The sequence below is a fragment of the Macaca mulatta genome, chromosome 14 (assembly GCF_049350105.2).
Source record: "Macaca mulatta isolate MMU2019108-1 chromosome 14, T2T-MMU8v2.0, whole genome shotgun sequence".
Taxonomy (NCBI): Eukaryota; Metazoa; Chordata; class Mammalia; order Primates; family Cercopithecidae; genus Macaca; species Macaca mulatta.
Window position 1 is genome coordinate 27,222,187 of NC_133419.1, and position 26,553 is coordinate 27,248,739.

Below are 26,553 nucleotides of genomic sequence, written 5' to 3' on the forward strand. Positions count from 1 at the left end.
ACTGTGATTGAATTATTCACTAATGATTTAAACAAACAAACAAATAAAAACCACCCCAGGCTTATGGCATACAACAACAACAGTGGCTTATTATTATTTAACCCTGAAAATAATGAAGTGTCATTTTTGAATCATTCTGTTCATTAGATGCTGAATAGAAATAGGCATTGAAAATGGTAAGAGGAGAGGAATTAGACTCCCATATGCAAGAGGAAAGGAATTAGAACAACCTTCAAAGAGAAGAATGCTGAAGGATTTGAAAATATATTTTAAAACCACCACAAACAGCGTCACAGAGGTAACATGCATATATTTTGTTGTCTTCACATATGTTTCTATTATCCTAATTTCATTTTTAGATTTGTACAACTTGTAAACATTTGTCTGATATTTTGATAATGATCATTAAAGAATACTAAAATAGAAAACTCATACACAGAATGTTGCTAGATGGCAAAAGCTCAAAGTGAAAAGAATAGCAATAATCTTCCCCAATACACACCTCTGATTTGGAAGACTGTTGCGGGAAGTCAGGGACCCCCCAACGGAGGGAGCGACTGAAGCCCCAGCAGTAGAACATAAATTGTGAAGATTTCATGTACATTTATTAGTTCCCCAAATTAATACTTTTGTAATTTCTTACACCTGTCTTTACTGTAATCTCTGAACATAAATTGTGAAGATTTCATGGACACTTATCACTTCCCCAGTGAATATCCTTGTGATTTCCTATGCCTGTCTTTAATCTCTTAATCCCATCATCTTCTTTGTAAACTGAGGAGGATGAGAGTTGCCTCAGGACCCTGTGATTGTATCAACTACACAAATTGTTTGTAGAGCATGTGTGTTTGAACAACATGAAATCTGGCATCTTAAAAAAAAAAAAAAAAAAAAAAAGCAGGATAATAGCAATGTTCAAGGAACAAGAGAGGTAACTTTGAACTGGCCACTGGTGATCTGGACGGAACAGAGCTATATTTCTCCTCTTTCATAAACAAATACGAGAAATATTGCTGAATTCTTTTTCTCAGCAAGGAACATCCCTGAGAAAGAGAATGTGCCCTGAAGGTAGGCCTGTAGACGGCCCCTTTTTAAGGCCTCCTGTCTTTTATGGTTGAAGCCTAAGGGATGAAATAAGCCCCGGTCTCCTATAGCGCTCCCAGGCTTACTAAGTGGAGGAAAATTCCCACCTAATAAATTGTGGTCAGACAGGTTATCTGCTCTCAAACTCTGTTTCCTGATAAGATGTTATCAATGACAATGCGTGCCCGAAACTTCATTAGCAATTTTAATTTCACCTCATCCTCTGGTCCTGTGATCTCGCCCTGCCTCCATTTGCTTTGTGATATTTTATTACCTTGTGAAGTACTTGATCTCTGTGACCCACACCCTAATCGTGCACTCCCTCCCCTTTTGAAAATCGCTAATAAAAACTTGCTGATTTTAAGGCTCAGAAAACATCAGGGATCCTGCCGACATGTGATGTCTCCCCCGGACACCCAGCTTTAAATATCTCTCTCTTGTGCTCTTTCCCTTTATTTATCAACCCAGCCAAGACACTTAGGAAATAGAAAAGAACCCACGTTTAAACATCGGGATCGGGTTCTCCCAATAGAAGACCAGGGCCTTTCATAGGCTGACCCTTGCCTGACAGCCATGGATTATTATGATAGCAGGAGGGTAGGATGACAATATACCACAATGTTATAAAACACGTGACAACTAGGTGGAAGATGCTTGTTTGTGCCTTATTGCATTGTGCCCAAGTACTGGTACATCAAACAAATATCCTAAGAACACGTGGTTTTGTATTTTGTACTTCTAAGGCTTATGAACTTTGGAAGAGCTTCTAGATATCTAAATTTTTAGCATTAATTAACTTTCACCATTTAGATGTTTTTAGAAAAATAAAAACCTCTTGAGAATTTAGCAAAAATGCTGAAGTGTAGAACCCATAGTGCAAAGATACTGTGTTGCTCATGATATAAAGTAATTCCAAGCAAGTTAAGGATCTACCTAATAGCAAATTTGCAAACCATTTATTTGAATAGTTATTTTCTTTTTGAAAAATTTATTTTTTCTAAAATATTTGCAAATAATTAAGGAAGCATATTTTCTTTCTTAATAGATTATTTCTTTTATTATTGGAGTTATACAACTTAATTAGGCTTAATTAGGAATCACTTATTCATAAATAATATATAAGTAAAAACTAGTCCATGTTCTCTATTATTGATATCATTTATATATTAAACATTTATTTATAAATATATGCACATATATCGATATATATATGTATGTGTGTGAAAAAGATATATATTCACCATATGACTTGGAAGAACAAGGGATTTTTACATATTCACTAATAAATGAAGCATTTTCATTTTCATAGATAATTCATAGAAACATTTTGAATTATAAAAGTAAATTAAAACTTAATATCCATCTAAATAACTTGTACAATATTAAGTAAGGTTTAAACGGCTTTAAAATTGTGATTGCTTAGGAATCTTTTTTCATACTTTGGATAGCATAAATTTGGTATTCTGAACGTAGAGGCAACACTTTAATGAAATTTAAATCATAGATTAAAGTCATAATTATAGCATTTAATTGCAGGAAATCAAGGTATAAAGAATAAGAGATCAGTCAAATAATGAGTAACATGTGCTGGGAGTTTCCATCGTGCTAGGAACAGATGTATGTTACCTTCATTTTTCAGTTGGGGAAACTAGGTTTGGACCTTACAAAAATTAAGTCATTTATTCAGTTACACAAGATTCAGACACATGTTTGTTCAAAACCAATGTTTCACTAAATTTATCTATGTTTTTAAATGACATTGTGTGTAAGATCCTCATTTTGCATTTTATTCTAAAGCTGGAGCCATATTCCTGTAGTTATCCTAAACCTTCTCTGATGACCATTGGTTTGATATTCAACATTTCTTGGCTCCCTGCAGCAATATTTACTTTACCTTTACACTGATGTTAACTGGACCCTCCACTCCTCATCACAACTCCTCTCCCAATGTAGCCAAATTTAAAGTTGCTTTTGGTGACAGTGAGTCACTTTAACAAGTTGCTTAGAATCACTTGGTGCAATTATTTAATAGGGAGGCAGAGTCATACAAAGGAAGTAATATAGAGAATACAAAATGTCTATGCCTATCACATTATATCACTCAATAAATAGTAATGCATGTTATTATCAATATTGTACCTGTATCTTATTTAGCAATTAGCTTATAGACATAATTACAGCATTTCCAAAGCTTATGTTTGTTTTTTTAACTGTTAAGAATATTACCATGAAAATTCTAAGTGCTTTATCAATCCAGAGAGCCTGTGATTAAAAGCATATTCAAAATGAAAGAATTCTTAAAATGACCAATCATTTATTACTCAATATGCAAGCTTAATGTGAGATTAGTTCATGAGAGCAAAAATAATTTATGAGAGGATTTGATATTTCAAAAGTAAGCCTTAAAAATATCAAAAATTATTTCTAATGTAGATGTACACAGAATGTACTAAAGGATGTTCTCCCTCCAAAAAGACAAAACACTAAGGAATATAAATCAGCGTGGCCCAAAACCAAGACATCCCTTAGAATAAAGGACTATTTTCTAGAATAGAGGCTAAACAGTTTCAACAATGTGGCAGAATGAAAGGTCTAGAAATTGGTCAGAAAAATCTAGAAAAGATATCTCTATTGGGGGAGGTTATTTAAATGTATAATATGATATTCTTACAGATTTGACAGTGTAGAAAATGTGTTGAGCTGCATTTAACAGAGCTCTAAAAGATTCACACAGGAGAGCTCAATGTACACATTTTACATTAATAAACTATCTTAATTCCTTTCTTTCTTCCTTCCTTTTATTTTATCCCTCTCTTTTTCACTCCTTTCCTTGTTCTCTTTATTTCTTTTTTAATATTTTGACTTACACTCTAAAGAAAAACTAAAAATATTATAAATTCAAAACTAATCCAGATAAACAACCAAACATATGTATATTTGCTTGATTAACAGAATATGTACATTATAACTGCACAATATTTCTTCATACTACTGAAACATTACTTTCTGTGATTCACCATAATTTTCCTTATTTTACTAAATTGCTTTATGTAGATATATTAGTGACTCATATTTTCCCCATGCAATTTACTATGTTTAAGTCATATGAGGCTTTGAAGTTGTGAGTATGTCACCACATATAATTTCAACTAGAATGTTTTGTTTTCCTGTTTTGTTAATCACATTTTATATTTAACAATGTAACTGAGAAAATTGTTTACTGTGGTTTAAACAGTGTTTATTCTACTTTTATTGGCATCAGGCACTTAAAGTTTTAGCATCATATTTGTCATTATTTAGATATGCCATATCATATATAGATACAATTCTTAGAAGATATGATCCATTTATGTTATTTCAATATGGACTCATCCTTCTTCATTTTCCTCAAACCTATTCCACCCTTTTTTTGTGCAGCCTCCTGCATTGGTCCATTGCCCAGTTTATTTCATTTCTGTGTCTTGATCTTAGTGCATATTATTTCGATTCACTTATGATACTACAACATCATTTTATATTATCTTTCACTTCATTTTGGTCATTATGGTTTACATTTTCATCATCTCAAATCCAAGTCATATCATTTTTGAAGCAAGCACTTGACATTGTGTGTCCAATTATAATTGTCTTCTTTTATTTCCTGTTATCTTGAATTCAATTACCCTTGTTATTCATTTCCCATCTATTTTATTGTTTTCAATTTGATTTTCTAAGGCTCTGGTTCTGCTAATATTACTTTATAATATATTTTTTCCTGATTTTATTTACTTGATTTTCATTTATGATTGTTTAGTTCTTATCTATACATACAAAAACTTCATCTTATGACATTTTGTATTTATTTATCATTGTTTTGATTTAAGCAATGTTTTTAAAGACACAGTCTTTTTTTTTTTTGAGACTGAGTTTTGTTATTTCACACAGGCTGGAGTGCAGTGGTGCAATCTCAGTTCACTGTAGCCTTGACCTCTCAGGTCCAAGTGATTCCTCCCACCTTGGCTTCCCAAGAAGCTGGGACTACAGGTGTGTGCCACCATACCAGGCTAATTTTTGTATTTTTAGTAGACATGGGGTTTCACCATATCACCCAGGCTGGTCTCAAACTCCTGAGCACAAGCCATCCACCTGCTTTAGCCTCCCAAAGTGTTGGGATTACAGGTGTGAACCACCATGCCTGGTCTAAAGATTTACTGTTAACCTCACTAACTTTTTCACAAGTTTGAATAAATTATATTTGCTAAATTCATCTAATATTATTTTAATAATAAATTACATCATTACAAGATTTGCACACTCTTCCCTTTTATTCATATTTTTGAGTTAATTTTACTCTATTCATGTTCTGTTTGAACTTGTATATTTAGCTAAATATCACACCAGTTAATTGTTGGTAAAGATGTTGTTATAATTTCAATGTCATTCTAAATTTTTCTTTTACTTTATGAAAGAGAAGCTTGATAATGATCTTAAATTCACTTTTAAGTCTCTCCATTTTAATCAGGAAAGTGAAAAGATAGCATTTTATTTTATTATTGATAGTAGAAAATTCTAATTACACCTGAGTGTCAAAGAAGTTTACCTTAAACTGACTATGTGCCTCAGAAACCAGAGGCAAAGTATTAGATGTGTGTAATTATAAAAATATTAAGCAAGATTTCTAATATGGTTTTGCTCTATGTCCCCACCCAAATCTCATGTTGAATTGTAATCCCCACATGTTAAGGGAGGGACCTGGTGGGAAGTGAATGGATCACGAAGGTAGGTTTCCCCCATGCTGTTCTCGTGATAGTGAGTGAATTTTCATGAGATCTGATGGTTTAAACCTCTTTTCTTCATAAACTACCCAGTCTCAGGTAGTATATTAGTTTGTTCTAACACTGCTATAAAGATACTACCTGAAACTGGGTAATTTATAAAGAAGAGGTTTAATTGACTTACAATTCTGTGTGGCTGGGAAGGCCTCAGGAAACTTATAATCATGGCAGATTAATGGGAATCAAGGCTCATCTTACTTACATGGTGCCAGGAGAGAGCGAGAGTGTAAAGGAAACTGCCACTTTTAAAACCATCAGATCTCATGGGAACTTTCTCACTATCACGAGAACAGCATGGGGGGAAAAGCCCCCATGATCCAATCACCTCCCACCAGGACCCTCCCTTGACACATGGGAATTACAATTTGAGATTTGGTTGGGACACAAAGCCAAACCATATCATTCTGCCCTGGTGCCTCCCAAATCTCATGTTCTTGTCACATTTCAAAACCAATCATGCCCTTTCAACAGTCCCCCAAAGACTTAACTCATTCCAGCATTAACCCAAAAGTCAAAGTCCATAGTCTCAACTGAGACAAGGCGAGTCCCTTTTGCCTATGAGCCTGTAAAATCAAAAGCATGTTAGTTACTTCCAAGGTACAATGGGGATACATGCATTGGGTAAATGTTCCCATCCCAAATGGGATAAATTGGCCAAAACAAAGGGGCCACAGTGCCACACAAGTCTGAAACCAGGGTTAAATCTTCAGATTAAATCTTAAAGCTCCAAAATAATCTTTGACTCCATTTCTCCCATCTAGGTCACGCTGATGCAAGAGGTGGGCTCACACGGCCTTAGGCCACTCCTGTGGCTTTGCAGGGTACAGCCCCCCTCCCAGCTGCTTTCAGAGTTTGGCATTGAGTGCCTGCAGCTTCTCAGTGCTAGTGTCAGTGAATCTACCTTTCTAGGGTGTGTAGGAGCTCTTCTCACAGTTTCCTAGGCAGTGCCCTAGTGGGGACTCTCTGTCAGGGCTCGAATCCCGCATTTCCCTCTGCATTATCTTAGCAGAGGTTTTCCATGAGAGCTTTGCCTCTGCATCAGACTTCTGCCTGCTTATTTAGGCATTTTTATACATCCTCTGAAATTTAAGTGGAGGCTCCCAAAGCTCAACTTATCTGCTGTGCACCTACAGGTCCAACACTATATGGAAGTTGCCAAAGCTTAGGGTTCGCAGCCTCTGAAGCAACAACCTGAGCTGTATGTTGGCCCCTTTTAGCCATGGCTAGAGCTGGAGCTGCTGGGACGCAGGGCACCAGTCCTGAGGCTACACAGAGCAGCTGAGCTCTGGGCCTGGCCCACAAAACCATTTTTCTCCCCTAGGCTTCTGGGCCTGTGATGTGAGGAGCTGCCTTGAAGATCTCTGAAATGCCTTGGAGACATTTTCTCCATTGTCTTGTTCATTAACATTTGGCTCTTCATTATTTATGCAAGTTTCTGCATCTGGCTTTAATTCCTCCCCCAGAAAATGGGTGTTTCTTTTCTGCCGCGTAGTTAGACTGCATATTTTCCAAACTTTTACACTCTGCTTGCCCTTTAAAAATAAGTTCCAATTTCAAACCATCTCTTTGTAAGCTCATATAACTGTATGCTTTCAGGAAAAAGCAGGACACATCTTGAATGCTTTGCTGTTTAGAAATTTCTTCTTTCAGAAACCCTAAATAAGCTCTCTCAAGTTCACATTTCCAAAGATCTCTAAGGCAGAGGCAAAATGCGGCCAATCTCTTTGCTAAAGCATAGCAAGAGTGACCTATGCTCCAGTTCCCAATAATTTTCTCGTCTCCGTCTGAGACCACCTCAGCCTGAACTTCCATATCACTATCGACATTTTGTTCACAACCATTCAACAAGTCTGTAGGAAGTTACAAACTTTCCCACATATTCCTGTCTTCTTCTGAGCCCTCCAAACTTCCAATCTCTGCGTGTTACCAAGTTCCAAAGTCGCTTCCACATCTTCAGGTTATCTTTAAAGTAGTGCCCCATTCCTGGTAGCAATTCTCTGCATTAGTCCATTCTGACACTGCTATACGGACACTGCCCTGAGACTACTTTATGAAGAAGAGAGGTTTAATTGACTCACAGTTTCACATGGCTTGGGAGGCCTCAGGAAACTTATAGTCATGGTGGAAGGCGAAGAGGAAGCAAGGCACATTTTACGTGATAGCAGAAGAGAGTGACAATGCAGGGGAAACTGCCACTTTAAAAATCATCAGATCTGGTGAGAACTGCCTCACTATCACGAGAACAGCATGGGAGAAAGCCCCACAATGATCCAGTCACCTCCCACTATGTACTTCCCTCGACATGTTGGGATTACAATATGAGATGAGATTTGGGTGGGAACAAAAACCGAAACCATATCAGATAGATCTTTATAGCAATGTGAAAATGGACTAACACAGTTTCTTAAAAACTGAGCCAGGAAAATTAATCGGAAACAAGGTACTTACACAGAATATTATCTTTGTGCATGTGTTTGTGTGTGTGTGTGTGGCCTTGTTGAAATGTACTGTATAAAGTGCTAGAAGTTTCTATATTATTTATAATACTTTGTCTTATGGCTATAAATTATGCTTCATTCATATATGAAATATTTGATATTATTGTCATATACATACACATGTGTTTGTGTGTATGCAGATATACACACACTTGAGATATATCTAGTAGGACTGGGAATTAATAACTTTATTTTAATTTTAAGTTATTTAGCTTTAAATATACACATATGTACATATAGTGACTTCTATAGTAAGCAGAACCCTGCCAAAGAAATACACACTATTTTATATCATTTGATATCTTAAGTATCATGTTTCAGTACCTATTATTATCAAGACAGTCCAAAGTGATGAAATTACATAAAACCAAGTGTTAGAGCCATATTAATTTCCAATAAAAATGACAACATTAAATAAGAAGGCCTACACATACGCTTCAGAGATTTGTGAAAGTTGTCTGCTTTTTAAAAAAATCAATAGCAGAATATTTATTTCACTCTCACTAATTTACTAGAAGGTAGGGTATTTTTCCTGAGACAGTAAGATTGGAATGAAACAAGGACATGAACAAGTTGTAGTCCTGAAGGGAGTGACAAATTAAGTCAATGTTTTATTGCTGAACTGAATTGATAGTAGGCTAAGCAAAAAGAGAGAAGAGTCAGGGGAAGGTACGTTTCTGAAAACAACCACAGTACCTTCAACTTACCTTTATTAATAAGTTACTTCATCAGAAAGGAAGTAGCACAGAGTATATGTAATAAACCCCAGCTGAATAATGAAGATTGCTAATTGGATGCTATGCTTGTTTAAACTTGGTTTTATAGTTCCATAATATGTACATGGTATAGAAAGGTTTATTTCTAAGCATAGATGTAACCGTGTGTGTGTGTATTATTAATAATTAGGCCCAAAAATTACAATTCAATAAACATTTTTGTTGGTTCTAAATGGCCACTGAAAACATCTGAGAAAAATTTATGACTTCTAAAGGTTAGAGACAGACTTCCAATTTTAGCTACAACATGAAAAGTATTTAGAAGCCATCTTTCCCATCCATACAAGAAATAAGATGAAAACAAATACAAAATCTACAAAATCCCTGAAAACCAATGACTTTTCTCAGACCTATTAGAGAACTAAGGTTGCAGGGAAAACTCCCACCATGAAATCTTGATGGATAAATTCAAAGAGTTAGAGTCTGAAATACTGATGTAGTAATTAAATTAATTGCTGGAGGTTGAATGTGAACCAGCCTGAGAGAGAGAAAATTCTGGGGCCACAGTGTTAGGAGGTCCCCACCCTTTCATGGGCTTTATCTCCAGGAACATTATCAGGTTTTCCAGATTAAGATCAGAATATGATTGATCCCTTTATAACCCTGTTAGGGGAAGGCAAGATTAATGTTTGGGAAATATTCTCAGAGCTTCCTCCATAAGCAAAGACCTTCTCTCCAGGGTAAAAGGTTTTATCAGAGCTTTATTCCAGCTGAGGAAAGGGCATTGGTTCTACCCCAGCCCTCTGTAGCCATTGTGTCTCACCAGTGGAGGGAGAAAAAAATAGCTATACCACTGACGAAACAGTCTCAAAGTGACAATCCCAAGAGAAAGTCCACTAAAAACAAAGATATAAGCATGAGATTATAGAATGTTTCCTGACGTTTGTCCTTAACATGACACAAACAAGGCTGCAGTATAACAAGAGTGGATTACAATTTAATGACCTGCAATACTTTCTTTGGAGGAACGTGTAAGAAAACTCAAAGTCAAGAGTGGAAGCACAAACAAGAATGATAAAGGAGTTTGAAGCCTCTGGAACCTATGGCTTCAATAAACATTTGAATACAGCTCAAGTTCTAGTCAGAGTAGCATAAATCTCACATTCAAGGCCTATTTAGTTTAATTTCTACTACCTGATACAATGTGTCCAGCTTTCAAAAAAAAAAAAATTATAAGGCATGCCAAATGGCAAGACAAGACATTTTCTGAAAAGAAAAGCAAGGTGTAGAAATATATTCAAATATGACACAGCTGCTGGAATTATCTGAATGGGAATTAAAAATAATTGTAATCAATATATTAAGAGCTCAATGGAAATGGTAGACAACATGCATTAACAGACGGGTAATGTAAGCAGAGATGTGGTAACTCAAAAGTTAGGGAAGTCTAATATGTCTGCTTGCATAACTTTCTAAACTCTAAATTAGTTGTGAAAATTGCATGATGATGTCCTATGATTAAAATATAAAATAAGATATACCAATAAAGAGATTGCCTGCCATTTTGTAGTATTTTAGAGCTTATAATGCATTGGTGCTTAAATTATTTTATTAAGTCCTAATCACAGATCTGGGAAGTAGAAAACCAGGCATTATTATTATTTTTGTATAGAGTAGCATTTAGAAGCTGTATCAGTCTGCTTAAAACTAAGTTCAGCAGTGGCAACAAATGGCATCCTAATCTTCGTGGCCTACATCAACACGAACTTATTTTTCACTTAGTTTGCAGGTTTATCAAGTGTGTGGCTTTGACTCTTTATTCTAAGACATTAGCTGAAGGAGTATGCAGGATATTCCTTTTGTCCTGCAGAGAAAAAGAACACTAACAGATGCATGTGATGGTTCTTAAGGCTCTTCTAAGAAATAGCATATGCCATTTTATCTCATTGTGTATTGGCAAAGTCAAGTCACAAGACCAAGACTGTTTTCACTGTGGCACTCTTAATCTAACCACAGTACAGGGCTTAGTAGGAAAAAAATCAAGAGTCAAGGGCTAGAATTCTTTAGACAATGACACACTCTGCCACAGATACTAGGGCTTATCCAAGGCTTGTGGTGACATCAATTAATTATAAATTCTTGATTCCACATATGGTGTTGTCATAATTTATTATCTAGAAAAGAAAAATTAAGATAGAAGAACGTTGGAAAATAAAATGAAATAATTATGATTTTAATATCATTAAATCAATATGTAAAAGCTTTGAGTGATAAATCAATTAAAAATAGTATCAGCTACATATTTTTTTTTTTTTTATTGCTGAGCCAAATGGGAGTTTTCTTTTCCCGCATAGTAAGAATTCGTAAGTAGGTAGTCCTAAGTCTGATACAGCGGCTCTATGATGACATAAAAAACACAGACTTTTTCAAGCTTTCTTAAAGTATGACTCTTGGGGCCGGGCGCGGTGGCTCAAGCCTGTAATCCCAGCACTTTGGGAGGCCGAGACGGGCGGATCACGAGGTCAGGAGATCGAGACCATCCTGGCTAACACAATGAAACCCCGTCTCCACTAAAAATACAAAAAAATTAGCCGGGCGAGGTGGCGGCGCCTGTAGTCCCAGCTACTCGGGAGGCTGAGGCAGGAGAATGGCGGGAACCCGGGAGGCGGAGCTTGCAGTGAGCGGAGATCGCGCCACTGCACTCCAGCCTGGGCGACAGAGCGAGACTCCGCCTCAAAAAAAAAAAAAAAAAAAGTATGACTCTTACCCTTATGCCTGTATGCTCATGGTCTCAAATGACTACCTAATTGCCATCAACATGTCTCTATTCAGTGCAGACAGAAGAGAATATCAATGGACAAAGTTTTATGCCCAATGAAAACTTTTAATGTTCTTGTCTGTATTTTAATAAGCATTGTAGTTCACCATAAATGCAAAAATAGTTCATCTTCTTCTTAGGAATTTTATTTTGTAAAACTGTTAATTTTAAATGAGAGAGTTTCAAATAAGAAAACATACCTAATCAATATCTGTAAGTGAAGATCAGAAAGAAGATAAAAGAAACACAGTGAGTGAATGAAGTAGCACAAAATAAAATGATAGATATAAAATGATAGTTATATAATAAGTAATTATGTTGGATATGGGAAAGTAATCTTATCTAAGAAAAATATCCAGATAACTTTTTTAAAGAAAAAGAATAAATAAAATTTTACTTGATACTATTCACAATTTACTCATTAAAAATATAATTACATAAAAACGGTAAAAACCTTTTGACCCGGGCAAATTTTAATTAAAAATGGATAGGTGTAAGTATGACAGCACCAAATAAAATAGACTTGCACATAGAAACAATTATAGATATAATTAAGGTCACTTCAACTTTTTTGATTAAACTACAATACAGTAATAATATTGTGCATATATATAAACTGTATGTACAATAATAATTTTAGATTTGAATGTGCCTTATAAATAGCCCCAGAATATTTACAATAAAGATTAATGAAACTAGTGGAAAAACTAAGAAAAACAAAAAGATAATTGTAGATTTTTACATACTTTTTCAGCAATTGGTAGAACAAGTCTATAAAACCAATAATAACAAAGGAAATTACAACAAATTGACTAACAAAACAAGAATACCCAGTAAAACAGAGAAAGTGACCATCCAAATATAAAAACAATATGTGAAGAACAGAGAATTGCAGATCAGTATGAAAATTTTGAGTTTTCAATAAGCATTGCTAGGAAAATTGCTTTTCCTTGTGGAAAAAAAAAATGACTGTTCAGACAGAATAGTGAATTATTTTTCATATCATACAGTTACATTTCAATTCAAGACCAAAATATCAATGGAGAACCTTAAAAACTGAAAACTGATATAAGGCTATCTTCATGTTCTTCAATTGAGAAGAAACTCCTCAAGATACTATAAGCGAAACAATTTTAAAAGAGAAAGGCTGATAAATTTAATCATATTAAAGTTAACGAATTCTGTTCCACTAATGCTATGTAAAAAATTTAAAAAGATAAGTCATGAATTTAGAAAGAATATTTTCAAAACATATAATTAGCTGATTAAACTATGCATAACTTCTATGGATCAGTAAGAAAAAACAACTAACTCAATAGGAAATAAAAGAGTAAAACGTTCCAACAAGCTCTTCACAAAATGGAAAATCCAGGTGGTCTACAAACATATGGAAAGCTGTGCTAACATATTAGTAACCAGGTATATATAAAGTAAAATCACAATAAGATACTGCTGTGTTTCTGATCGTTTAGCAAAAATACATTTAACAAAAATGTAAAATAAGCACTGTGAGATTATAGATCAACAGAAATTTTTATCCATGGCTTTTTGAGGAGTAAATTTGTATACCACTATGGAAACCACTAAGGCAACACCTAATAAAGTAAATATGGACAGATCTTCTTACACAGGGATCTCATTCCTGGGCATGCACTCTTAGAGATACTTTGTACATTTGTGCCATGAGAAATGTACAAAGCCTTTATAGTAATCTAAATATCAGTCAGTAGAATATTATGGAATATGTTCAGAACATGGGATTTCACAGAACAACATGTATGATTTCTACAGATATAGCATTAAGTAAAATAATCAGGTGTTAGTTGTATGTATGGTGCTCAAAAACTGGTACTATTAAATAATGTCATTTTAGAAATACTAGCGTTACAAAAGTTATGAGAGGGTTACCTTGCTTTGGAATTAAGACACATACTTTGGAAGGAGCAGACAGTGGGTTTCTAAGTTATTAGCAAAATTGCAAATCTGGTTTCTTATTATCTGAATGTTTACTATATAATAGATTATAAAACTGCACTCATAGATTTTACACAGTTTTTGCCATTTATGAGACTTTTTCACAATAAACATGAAGTTATAAACAGTATTATCTAATCTAAATTATAATGGAGAATCATTAACTATTTTATATACATTATAAGTGACATTAGGAAAACAACATTGATCTAGAACTTGATCAAACAGGCTTCAACTCGTTCTTCTATTACTGCCTAGATTTGGACTTTGGGAACACTTGACTTCTCATGTGTGAAAGAGGCATAGGATTGTTACCAAGGTTAAATGAGATAATACAAAGTGCTTGTATTTTGTTACCTTCCCAAACACACTTGTTTTTTTTTTTTTTTTTTGAGACGGAGTCTCGCTCTGTCACCCAGGCTGGAGTGCAGTGGCTGGATCTCAGCTCACTGCAAGCTCCGCCTCCCGGGTTCACGCCATTCTCCTGCCTCAGCCTCCCGAGTAGCTGGGACTACAGGCGCCTGCCACCTCGCCCGGCTAAGTTTTTGTATTTTTAGTAGAGACGGGGTTTCACTGTGTTACCCAGGATGGTCTCGATCTCCTGACCTCGTGATCCGCCCGTCTCGGCCTCCCAAAGTGCTGGGATTACAGGCTTGAGCCACCGCGCCCGGCCAACACACTTGTTTTTATTTTAACATTTGCAGATGGCACCACTATTTCCTTCTCTATGTTCAGGCCAGGTATTGATTAGTCAGAATTTTCCTTGTTTTACATCATTCTTCAGTTTAATTTTGTCCCCAATTCCAATGCATTCTACTTCCTAAAGTTTCTATAAACATTTATTTTTCCTACATATATCACTCCTTATGTTCAGACATCTGTCTTCTCTAACCTGAATTTATTTCTATGACTTTAATTTTGGTATTCTCGGCTCAGGTTTTATTTTCTTTCCATTCTTTTATTTTTCTAACTCACAGACAAGCAGAGCGAACGTTCCCAAAGTTGCATAGGTGTCCATTAATTTGCTCTCTTTAAACTCTTAATGACTGATTATCATATAGCTGATAAAACTCACCTTCCATTCAGTTTTTTTTAATGAAATTATTCATGTATCCTTTCATTCATCCTTCCATTTATCTGTTCACATATCTGTCCATCTACAAAATTTTTGTTTACGTAGTCTTACTAAGTATATTGTATTTTGGAAGTGAAACAATTTAGGCTATCATAGACTAATAATGAATATATTCATTAGTGTATAATATCCCTGAAATTGTATAAGGATTCATTTCCTCTTTTTAGCATGTTTTTCCTCCAGAATATTGAAATATGTGTATCTGTTGAAACCCACTTTGCCTCTGTTATGTGCCCTTCTGTTTTCATAGTCCTTTCTTACTGGTAAACACCTTTTCAAAAATGATTTCTTTCTGATCTTATCTTCTGTAATATGCCCCTTTGATTGCCTCAGATAAAGTTAACCATATTCCCTAATATATTCCTTTAGAGATTTCAATCAATAAATCCATTTTATGTTTGTTTGGCTAGACTATCACAAGCCTATGGGAATAGAAATTGGCAAACACATACCCATATTTCCACATACCCAAATTTCCACAAAGTATATAAAGAGCTAGAATACCTGAGGCATTCAGTAGAAAATATGCAATACAGCAGAATGGCTGAAGTCATGCTCTTAAGTAATCAAATTACATGTGCTAAACAACACATATCTCAGGTAGAGCTATATGCTTAGTAATTTAGATGATTATTATTAAATTTCAATTTTCTTTTTTCTCACTTTTTTCTCACTAGACTATGCACTTACCTTAAAAAAAACTTATTTTCTTATTTTCAAGCCTTATACATTTTCTACTACTCTCCTTTGAGGATTGTGCAGCCTACTCTATTTTCTATAAAGTCGGGTACATTTTAGAAACTCAATAAATATTGGAATAATAATCATATATAGTGAGCTATAGTCCCTGTTATTTTTCTCTCTCTCTCCAAGACAACTTTAGAAGCAGGAATTTCAGGGGAAATAATTTTATTACCAATGACAGTTGAGCTTACACTTTCTAAAACTTTTCTATTTTCCCTGTCTGTGGAATTTATGAGATACCAGATGTGTTTAAGAAAATAATTTGAAGTAACACTCTGGCCTTAATATGGGAAGTACTAAAACCTCTAATTGTATTTCAGGTAGTAGATCAATTCGACCTTCCGTAATAGGAACCTGAAATATAGAAGGCATTTGTGTACTGTTAGTGTTCAAACTTGTACACATTCCCAATATTATCTCTACTTAAAATGCCTAAATATAGTTACATCATGATAAGACAGAGCCTGAATTCAAACTCTTTCAAATTCATACTCTTAGATCCTAACTACAGCAACCAATAAGGTCATACTATCTGATCTGGAAACACTGTGAGCTATGGATTATCTTTTCCAACAAGCAGAGATCTCTGAATGCAGTCCATTTGTCACTCACTCATGAAATTTCAGGGTTGAACAGATTGGACAAAAATCACAATTTTTTTTGTCTATGACATTTTCTTATGAGTATGTATAAAAGTAACCAGGAGAAGAGCAGAATTTTAAAAAGTGCTTTCTATATTGGCGTGGATCTCTTCCATAGAATAAAATCATGTCATTACCCACTCCTCAACAAGTGAATTTTTAACTGATTCTTAGTGTGCTTTTTCTTAAGTTCTATTTAGAAAGTAGAAATAACTTTCTATTGATATCCTACCCATAGCATAGTCACTCAATGCTGCCTTATTTCAACATCATATTTGGAGAAAAAAGGACAGTTTGTCTTTCCATCCTGTGCATTTGAAGATTAAAACACTGTATCCTTTAAATGCCCTGTGGTGAGAGATTTAAAAAAAAAGTAATGCGGCCGGGCGCGGTGGCTCAAGCCTGTAATCCCAGCACTTTGGGAGGCCGAGACGGGCGGATCACGAGGTCAGGAGATCGAGACCATCCTGGCTAACAAGGTGAAACCCCGTCTCTACTAAAAAATACAAAAAACTAGCCGGGCGAGGTGGCGGGCGCCTGTAGTCCCAGCTACTCGGGAGGCTGAGGCAGGAGAACGGCGTAAACCTGGGAGGCGGAGCTTGCAGTGAGCTGAGATTCGGCCACTGCACTCCAGCCCGGTCGACAGAGCAAGACTCCGTCTCAAAAAAAAAAAAAAAAAAAAAAAAAGTAATGCAACCTGCTTTGAATTAACTATCCACCTAAAGCATGTTTATTTTCCCTGTGAATGAAGGTAGGCCTCATTTCCTCATTTTACCTTGATGATTATGAACTTTTTACACAACCAAATTTTCCACTGATTATAATTTGATGAAGAAAATGTCAGAAAAATTAAATCAAATCTAAATGACATTCCTTTGGAAAAATATACATATAAATAAGTCCCCATATCTCCCCAGCCCCCGCTCTGCATTTACTGGGTTGCTAAATCCAGGTTTCCGTAATCAAATGAAGTGTTACTGAAGCCATTCTTTATAGATATAGAGAAGATCACCTATTCTTTGTGTCTTCCCAAAGCCTTTGCAAAAACATTTATCACTGTCAAAACTATGAATATGCATGCTTTAGTTGTGGATGAGCTGCAGCACGGCTATTCACCATAGTTATAAATCAGCCACCCCTTAGAGTATCATTTCTTGTTGCCACATGAAAGGTTAGCAGAAAGGAAAAGTCTTCTCCCTACCTTTTCTTACTTCTTGTTGAAATCTGTTCCCTCAGGTGACATTTATAAACGAAACTGCAGTTCTGTTAATGCTTGTGAAAAGTATTAACTGTCAGCATATCTGTACCCAGTTGCTCCATCTGTTTCCCTTAATTCAATTTGTCTTTATTGTTCCCATCCTTTGATAATCACTTGTGTCATCTAAAATATATAAACTGAATCATGGATTCCAGTGTAGTTCTTTCTTTGGAGTCTTTATTAAAACAGAGGTAAACGTATAAATAACTTAATTTTACTTTGATTTCCTCAGTTGATGAAATTCCCCCCCCAAAAAATTATATATTCTCTTGTTTATATGGTGTGATTTCATAAATTTTGCTGTATCCCTGAATTCCAACTCTGTATGTGACAAATGATTTAAAGGTGCGTTATATTCAAAAGAGTTATTTAAAGAGGTGCAGATTATGACTAATTACATCATTTGAAGAAAATTAATGTATTCACCAAATTCAGTGTGTTGATATTCAGATAGCAAGAATGCAAATTAGGCTCTCAGCACTTAAATTCTACATAAAAATAATAATTTAAGGCATACGTTATGAATGCACATAGCCCCACCTTATACTGTTGGGGTTGGTTTACAGGAAATAAGATTATTGTATTTAGTAAGGCAAAAGTTAGTACATAAAATATAAACTTCTACCCACTTGGGATTATATGCTGAGAATTGTATGTACATTATTACATTGAAATCTCATTTAAACTGGGATCTCTTCTGATTCCATTCTGTAAGAAATGGTGCTTAAACTCTATGGATATTATTTTGGCAAACAATTCAGTAGCATATGTTAGTCAAATTTGCATGGTTTAGATCACTTTCCTTATTAATACTCACAGTTATCCTTCCAACTTGTCCCCACTTCCTTTCTTAACAACAACAAAAAATACAGAAGTAGAACTTGAAATTAAAATTAAACATTTCTCTCTAAATGATTTCTTAAATACCAATATATGATATTTCTTCAGATGAATGATAACATAGAAATATGGGATTATATATTTATAAAGCTGTATCTTATTATATATACATCTTATTCCAGTGTTATTTTGTATGGTACCACAATTACTTATGCAGTTCAAGGGTCTGTACATTTCTTAGTCTACTGGATTACTCTTTATAATATAATATTTTAATTATATGATTTCAAAAACTCACCAGTGCAACATCTTGATTTAACAATGCATCTTTCTCATCAGATGCAACCATATGGAGGCTTACTATACAATTGCTTTATGTCCACACAGGGCTAGGGAAGTACTTTTCAGTACATTCTTACTCTTGTTGTATATATATAGTGTATGTGTGTGTTTATATGTTATAGAAACCATACTGAATTGTGGAAAAGCTTTAAATTATTTTCCCACTAAATTTCAATGGGACATCTGCTTTATATATTGGAACATTTATTTCCTAGTCTTTCATATCACTCCTTTCTATCATCTCTACCAAATTTATCCCTATATTTGTTTGGCAATCATTCCTCTGGCATAACCACTTCATTTCTTTTGCTTTATAGAACAATTTTTGCTATCAGAAAAATTTGTCTGATCGACTTTAGTTTACAGTAAATTTTCTTCTAAATACATGTGGAGATTTTTTTTTCCAACTAGAATATAGCCTTTGAAAAGATTATTTTTATACTTATTATATAATTGTCGTGGTCCTCAACAGTCTTAATAAAAAATAAATGTTAACTGATTCGTTAAAAATAAATGATTACATATATTTATAGACTATATATGTATATTTAGTGTGTGTATATATAGCGTATATATTTATGCATCATAAACATATATATTTATATATATATAAATATATTGGAGTGCAGTGGCAGGATGATCACAGCTCACTACAGCCTGAACCTCCTGGGCTCAAGGAATCCTCTTGCCTCAGCCTCCCAAGAATTTGGGACTAAAGGTGCTCACCACAAAGCCCAGCTAACTTATATATATTTTTTGTAGAGATGAAGTTTTGCCCTATTTCCCAGGCTGCCCTCAAACGCCTAAGCTCAAAGACTTCCTGACTAGACTTCCCAAGTGCTGGAATACATGAGCTACCATACCCATTGATATGATCTGGCTCTGTGTCTCCACCGAAATCTCATCTTGAATTGTAATACAAATTGTAATCCCCCTGTGTTAGAGAAGGGACATCATGGGAGATGATTAGATCATGGGAATGGTTTCGCAATGCTGTTCTCATGAAAATGAGGGAAATTTCTCTAGATCTAATGGTTTCTGCACTTATTTCTCCTGCCGTCATGTGAACAAGGATGTGTTTGCTTCTCCTTCCACCATGATTGTAAGTTTTCTGAGGCCTCCCAAGCCATGCAGAACTGTGAGTCAATTCAACCTCTTTCCTTTATAAATTACCTAGTCTCAGGTATTTCTTCATAGCAATGTGAGAACACACTAATACAGGAAATTGGTACCGGCAGTCAGGTGCTTCTGTAAAGATAACCAAAATTGTGGAAATGACTTTGGAACTGGATAACAGGCAGAGGTTGGAATGGTATGGAGGGCTCAGAAGAAGACAGGAAGATGTGGGAAAGTTTAGAACTTCCTAGATACTTCTTGGTTTTGACCAAAATGCTGGAAGTGATATGGACAATGAAGTGCAGACTGGACTGAGATGGAGATGAGGAGCTTATAAGACCTGGAGCAAAAGTGACACTTGCTATGCTTTAGCAAAGTGACTAATACCATTTTGCCTCTGCCCTAGAGATTTGTGGAAAATTGAACTTCAGAGAAAGGATTTAGGGTATCTGGCAGAAGAAATTTCTAAGCAGCAAAGTGTTTAAGAGGTGATGGAGAACAAAAGCTTTCAAAATTTGTAACCTGATGATGCAATAGAAAGGAAAAACCTGTTTTCTGAGGAGAAATTCAAGCCAGCTGAAGAAATTTGCATAGGTAATGAGGAGCCAAATGTTAATCACCAACACAATGAGGAAAATGTCTCCTGGGCATGTCAGAGGTATTCATGGAAGCCCCCCCACCGCCCCCCCACCCCCGTCATCACAGGTTGAAGCCTAAAAGAGAGAAAGTGTTTCATGGGCTTGGCCCAGGGCCTTACTGCTTTGTGCAGTCTTAGGACTTGGTACCATGTGTCCCAGCCATGGCTAAAAGGGGCTAACATACAGCTCAGAGCCTTTGCTTTAGAGGGTGTATGCCCCAAGCCTTGGCCACTTGCATGTGGTGTTGGGCTGACTGGTGCACACAAATCAAAAATTGAGGTTTGAGACCTCAGCCTAGATTTCAGAGGATGTATGAAAACTTCTGTATGTCCAGGCAAAAGTTTGCTGCAGGGGCAGAGACCTTGTGGAGAACTTCCGCTAGAGCAGTGAGGAAGGGTAAAGTGGAGTTGGAGCCCTATCACAGAGTCCCCACTGGGACACTGCCTAGAGGTGCTGTGAGAAGAGGGCCACCATCCTCAAGGCCCCAGAATGACAGATGCACTAACAGCTTGCACCTTTTGCCTGGAAAAGCCACAGACATTCAACACCAGACTGTGAAAACAACCAGGAGGAGAATTGCACCCTGCAAAGCCACAGGGGCAGAGGTGCCCAAGGCCATGGGAACCCACCTCTTGCATCAGCATGACCTGTATGTGAGATATGGAGTCAAAGGAGATCATTTCAGAGCTTAAGATTTGACTGCCCTGTTAGATTTCAGGCTCTCTTGGGGCCTGTCCCTTTGAGCCAATTTCTCCCATGTGGAATGGCTGTATTTACCCAATTTCATGGTACCCCCATTGTATCTAGGAAATACCTAACTTGCTTTTAACTTTACAGGCTTATAGGCAGGAGGGGCTTGCCTTGTCTCAGATGAGACTATCGACTTGGACTTTTGGGTTAATGCTAAAATGAGTTAAAACTGCAGAACTGTTGGGAAGGCACAATTGTGTTTTGAAATGTGAGAAAAATGAGACTTGGGAGGGGCCAGGGACAGAATGATATGATTTGGCTATGTCCTCACCCAAATCTCATTTGAATTTTAATCCAAATTTTAATCCCCATATATTGTGGGAAGGATATCATGGGAGGTGATTAGATCATGGGGGTAGAACCCCCATACTTTTCTCCTGATAGTGAGGGAGTTCTCACAAGATCTGGCAGTTTTATGAGGGGCTCTTCTTCCCTTTGCTCTGTATTTCTCTCTCCTGCTGTCATGTGAAGAAGGACATGTATGCTTCCTCTTCTACCATGATTGTAAGTTTCCTGAGGCCTCCCCCACCATGTGGAACTGTGACTCAATTGAATTTCTTTTCTTTATAAATTATCTAGTCTCAGGTATTTCTTCATAACAGAATCAGAACAGACTAATAAACCCAGCCAAATATTTTTAATAGTACCAATATTCCGCATTCATGTCATGGTAAATTAGTTGTTGAAATTACAGAGTCTGAAAAGTTTTAATAACTCATATAGAAAAATCAAATGCATTTTTATTTATTTTACTTAACAGTCACTGTGTTCACAGTGGCCTTGAAACATAGCTTTAAATTTTTAATGAGACAGATAACTAAGTCAACTTCAAATGTGACTTTGCATTGTAAGATGTAGTGTCAGATTCTGGAGAAAAATTCTTAGTTCCACATTAAGCACTTTTTATAACCAAGTAGAAAATCATGCTTTTTTCTATTTGTTTAATATTTTTCATAAATTGTAAGCAATAAAGTTTCAGTTAGAGCAGAACACATTGGGGGATGAGATATCTCCCTATGCACTAATTAGATATTTGTTTTGATTGGGCAAAGTGCAAAGACTTGATAGCTGTAAAGCAGAATACAGACAAAGAATGGAGCATTTCCTATTTAGCAAGAAAATTTGCTTGACTGAGATCTCTAGTTTGACCTGAATCCTGTTCTTCAATTCCATACTGCCTTTTCCTCTACCAATTTATATGTGAAATGCAATGGGCAAACTGCTTTCTTCTTTGATCATCATCTTCACATATCTATTACCCTTTATCTTTCTGTTCAATGAAGACAATCTAAAAAGCCAGCAAATATTTGCATTTTAAAGACCAATGAAATTATTTTTAAAGATGAAATGTATTTAAAGAGTAAACACTTTTTTTTTTCTGTCTTTAAACATTGAGACTCCTAACAATCAATGGCTTAGATCCTGGTCTCTTCATGTAGATGTTTCTCTCTTTCTCTTTCTCTCCTTTCTTCTTTCTTTTCTGTCTTTGTCTCTGCCTCCCACTCCTTCTCCCCTCCCTTCCATTCCTATCTTTCAATTCCAAATAATTTAGAGAAAATTAGAGATACATTTCAATGGTAAGTTAGTTGAAAAATAAAATCATATTTAATGGTGGAAAACTCATCTATTGTCAAATGTAAAAGAGAAAATTAATTCATTTGTAATAACATTAATTGAAAATATGCTTCAATGTAAGACAGTAAAATAATTCCCCACCTAAACTATTTGGTGTTCAAAAATTTAAATTACAGATAGATATGTAATGGAGTGATTAACATTTTGATTTTGGTGAGCTCGAATAATAACATCTTTTGTTAAATATGATCAAATTATCTGCTAAAAATGTTTTCTTAAGTTATTTATGTATATACATATACATTTCCAGACCGTTTTTTTTTTTTTCTTAGTTTGGTTAAATGTGTTTTAGACAATGAATATACTTCTCTCCTTCCACAGGAGCTAAAGCTAATAATAATCTGTCACAAGGGATCATTCATTTGGGAGTGACATATCTATCTGCTCTGCAGAGTAAAACTTTATGAATAATTCACTTTCCTTTCACTAGGTATTTCTGATTCTGTGTTGTATTAACTTTCAGGATACATTTTTGCACTCCATAGAGAATGTGACCTACAGGATCCACTAGCAAAAGACATCTGACTGTTAGAGGTTAAAGGAACAGTAAAGATCCAGTTCCACTTTTTAATCCTGCACACGGGAAATTTGAAACTTACAGAGTTAATGGTTTTCTCCAAGGTCACATGAAGACGGAAGTCAAGCCAAGATAAAAATCAAGGGAAAAACAGTGACATGGTGGGAGAAGTGTTCTCAAACTCTGAATGCAAGGTAATGTATATAACAAATAAGAAGTTTTGAAGAAATACCTAAGAATAAAGTGAACATGATTTACGTTATATCATATAAAATAGTGGGAATAAAAAATAACAAATTAATTGTTAAAATAAGATAAACCAGTGTGAAAGAATATAAAGAGACATCTGTTAGAAAAATTAATAAGATTTATATAAAGAAATAAAACCATAAATAACAATGGAGGTAGAGGGGCCTATAAACAGAAGAGGGAAAAAAATGAGTCATCTTTCAAAAACCCAGGAGAGATGGATTATTCTGTTATATTCTCTTGTTTATTTGATTCACCCAAAGTGATACATTGCGTCTTACATAAACTCTTTCAATTTAACTGTGGACTTGAATTTATGCTGTAAGTCTCTCAATTTTAGTTTGTTTGCTTTCTCTCCTTTTCCTTTTTCTTGCTTCATTATTCTTCCTGGAAAAGTTTTTGAGTTAATCATATAATAATTTACAGCATTTGGGGGATAAATACAAGATGTTGAAGCTTCTGAGATATTTGTCTTGTTTTCTGTTTATTTTATACATGCTAATATTACATATACTATTTTTAATATATTCTTGCTTATGTATATATAGTATCTTCTTTGCTCTGTGGATCTAAATAAAAATTTTAAAACTTTTTCCTTGCTTTGTTTTAGTTTCTTCTGGTTTCCTTACTGTTTTTCCTGTTGACTTATTGTCATTGACTTATAGTCATTTCCTATTGACTTTCCTATTGACTTCCTATTTGCTTTCTGTTATATTAGATCTTCTAACAGTTATTAGGCTGGTTTCGCCCAGCTGAGAAACTTCTTTTTTCTCTGATTGGGCTCTGATTTTTCCTTTGCCCCATCAGCATGGGGTATTAGAGGGAGACTAGAAGTCTAAGACAGACTTGGCTCTTCCTTTCAGTCTCACCCTGCCACTATCTCATCACAGTGGCTACAGCAGCTGGTACTGGTTTCCTTTTTCTTTTCTTTTCTTCACTTCTAAGAACCATTCTTATTCTGCTGCTTCTTAGAAACAAACAGCCACCAGATAGTGCTTCTTCCTTGGAGATCTGAGTCCCATTTCTATGTAGCCTCTTCTCTGAACTCTTGAGTTTACATGCGCTGGGCAACAGCCCCCCTTAGACATCTACACATTACTTCCTCCAAAATTCTGGATTCTCATCACAACATCTTTCTTCTCTTTTTACTCCATCCTTCTAATTGGTAGCTGTTTTTGCAGTTGCCACGTACATTACCTCAGTGGTTTCTTTTTCCTATTCCAGTACTTAAAAAACAAAATGAAACAAAACAAAACAAAAACCATCTATTACCCATTTCTTGATTCCTCGTTTTTTGATATAAACTTGGCTGATACTGGACCTTTCCATGTGGGTCCTCATTCTTAGTTATTCACTAACATGTTAAAATTGAGAACTAAGTTACCTAGTCAGAATTGTGTCAACAGATAGCTTCATCACTATTTAAAAACCCTGTTTCATTGGGGCGCTGCAAAGTCTTTTTACCAAAGTACTTTCTCTGGTCTGGTTGGTACTTTTAGAGATAACTCTTCTCTTACTTGCCTGAGGGATAACTACCAGCTATTTGGAGTGCAAAGTTGAACAGGAGGAAGATAGCGCCACATTTTCTATATGTAAACTCCCAAGTAACACCACCGTTTTCTGATCTTTACCGTAACCTTACCCTCTGTAGTATCCAGTACTTCTAAGTTCTGTACCTCCCTGGAATTCAGAGAACAATTTGAGTCATTTGTCAATTTACTCACTCTGTAAAACTTCTGCCTGTAGCTTTCCCCATGGAGAGCATGACTGTTTCACATATAATTTGCTATTTGGTAAAATTGCTGAATTACCATATTTGTTAATGCCCCATCTATATTTTTCCATTTTATAGATTTGTACATTTTAATTGGCTATTGTATTAAACTGTTCCTTTCATTTGGAAAATTCAAAATCTTTCCTCCTTTTTAAAGATATCAAAAGTTAGATGAAAATAAAGGCATTCTCCTCTTATAATAGTGGAAATGGGAGTATAAAATACATAATATTTTGAATGGCAAAGTAGCAACATAAGTCCCCAGCCCCAACAGAAAGTCTTTTTAAACACAATTTTTCTCTACTTTAGCATAAGCAAAAATTTGAAATACATAAACATTCATATATAACAACGCCCTCCTGAAATTATAAAATGTGTAAAACAATCAAAGTACTCTAACATTGGTAGTTAGATTAGATTTAAGCCAGCTCATAGAAATAAAAGTATCTTTGAAAAGTTAAAAAAAAAAATTTCTGAAAGTTTATGAGAAGTCACTATATATATATTCACAATTTAATAAAATAAAAATAATCATTTATGCATATGCATAGAAAATAGACTGAAGCAAAATGAAAACAATATTAATAGTGGTAGAAATGCATGTTATGTTAATTTCATTTATAAATATTTATTTTCTTTGTTTGTTTTCTTGGTTTTTTGTTTTCTTTTTTTTGTTTTGACACAGGGTCTCACTGTCTCCCAGGCTGGAGTGCAGTGACAGACACAACCATGGCTCACTGCAGCCTCTGCCTCCACCATGCCCGGCTAATTTTTGTATTTTTTGTAGAGACGTGATTTTTGCCATGTTTCCCAGGCTACTGTCAAGCTTATAAGCTCAAGTGATCTGCCCACCTTGGCCTCCCAAAGTTCTGTGCTTACAGGTGTGAGCCACCGCATCCAGCTAGTTTTCTTTATTTTAAATATAAAACCTATATAGATAAGTTTTATACTAAGATATGTATTTAAACAAAACTAATATGCATTAGTTATGTAATTAATTATAGATTTTAA

The 26,553-nt window shown here is 35.2% G+C and overlaps 1 long non-coding RNA gene across 1 annotated transcript; it reads left to right on the forward strand.

Annotated features, from left to right (window-relative positions):
* The first annotated feature begins 147 nt into the window (after positions 1-147).
* Positions 148-25,667, forward strand: LOC144334555 (uncharacterized). Its single transcript, XR_013404518.1, has 2 exons — positions 148-298; positions 23,466-25,667. It is a non-coding gene; the product is annotated as an uncharacterized LOC144334555 (long non-coding RNA).
* Positions 25,668-26,553: the final 886 nt, after the last annotated feature.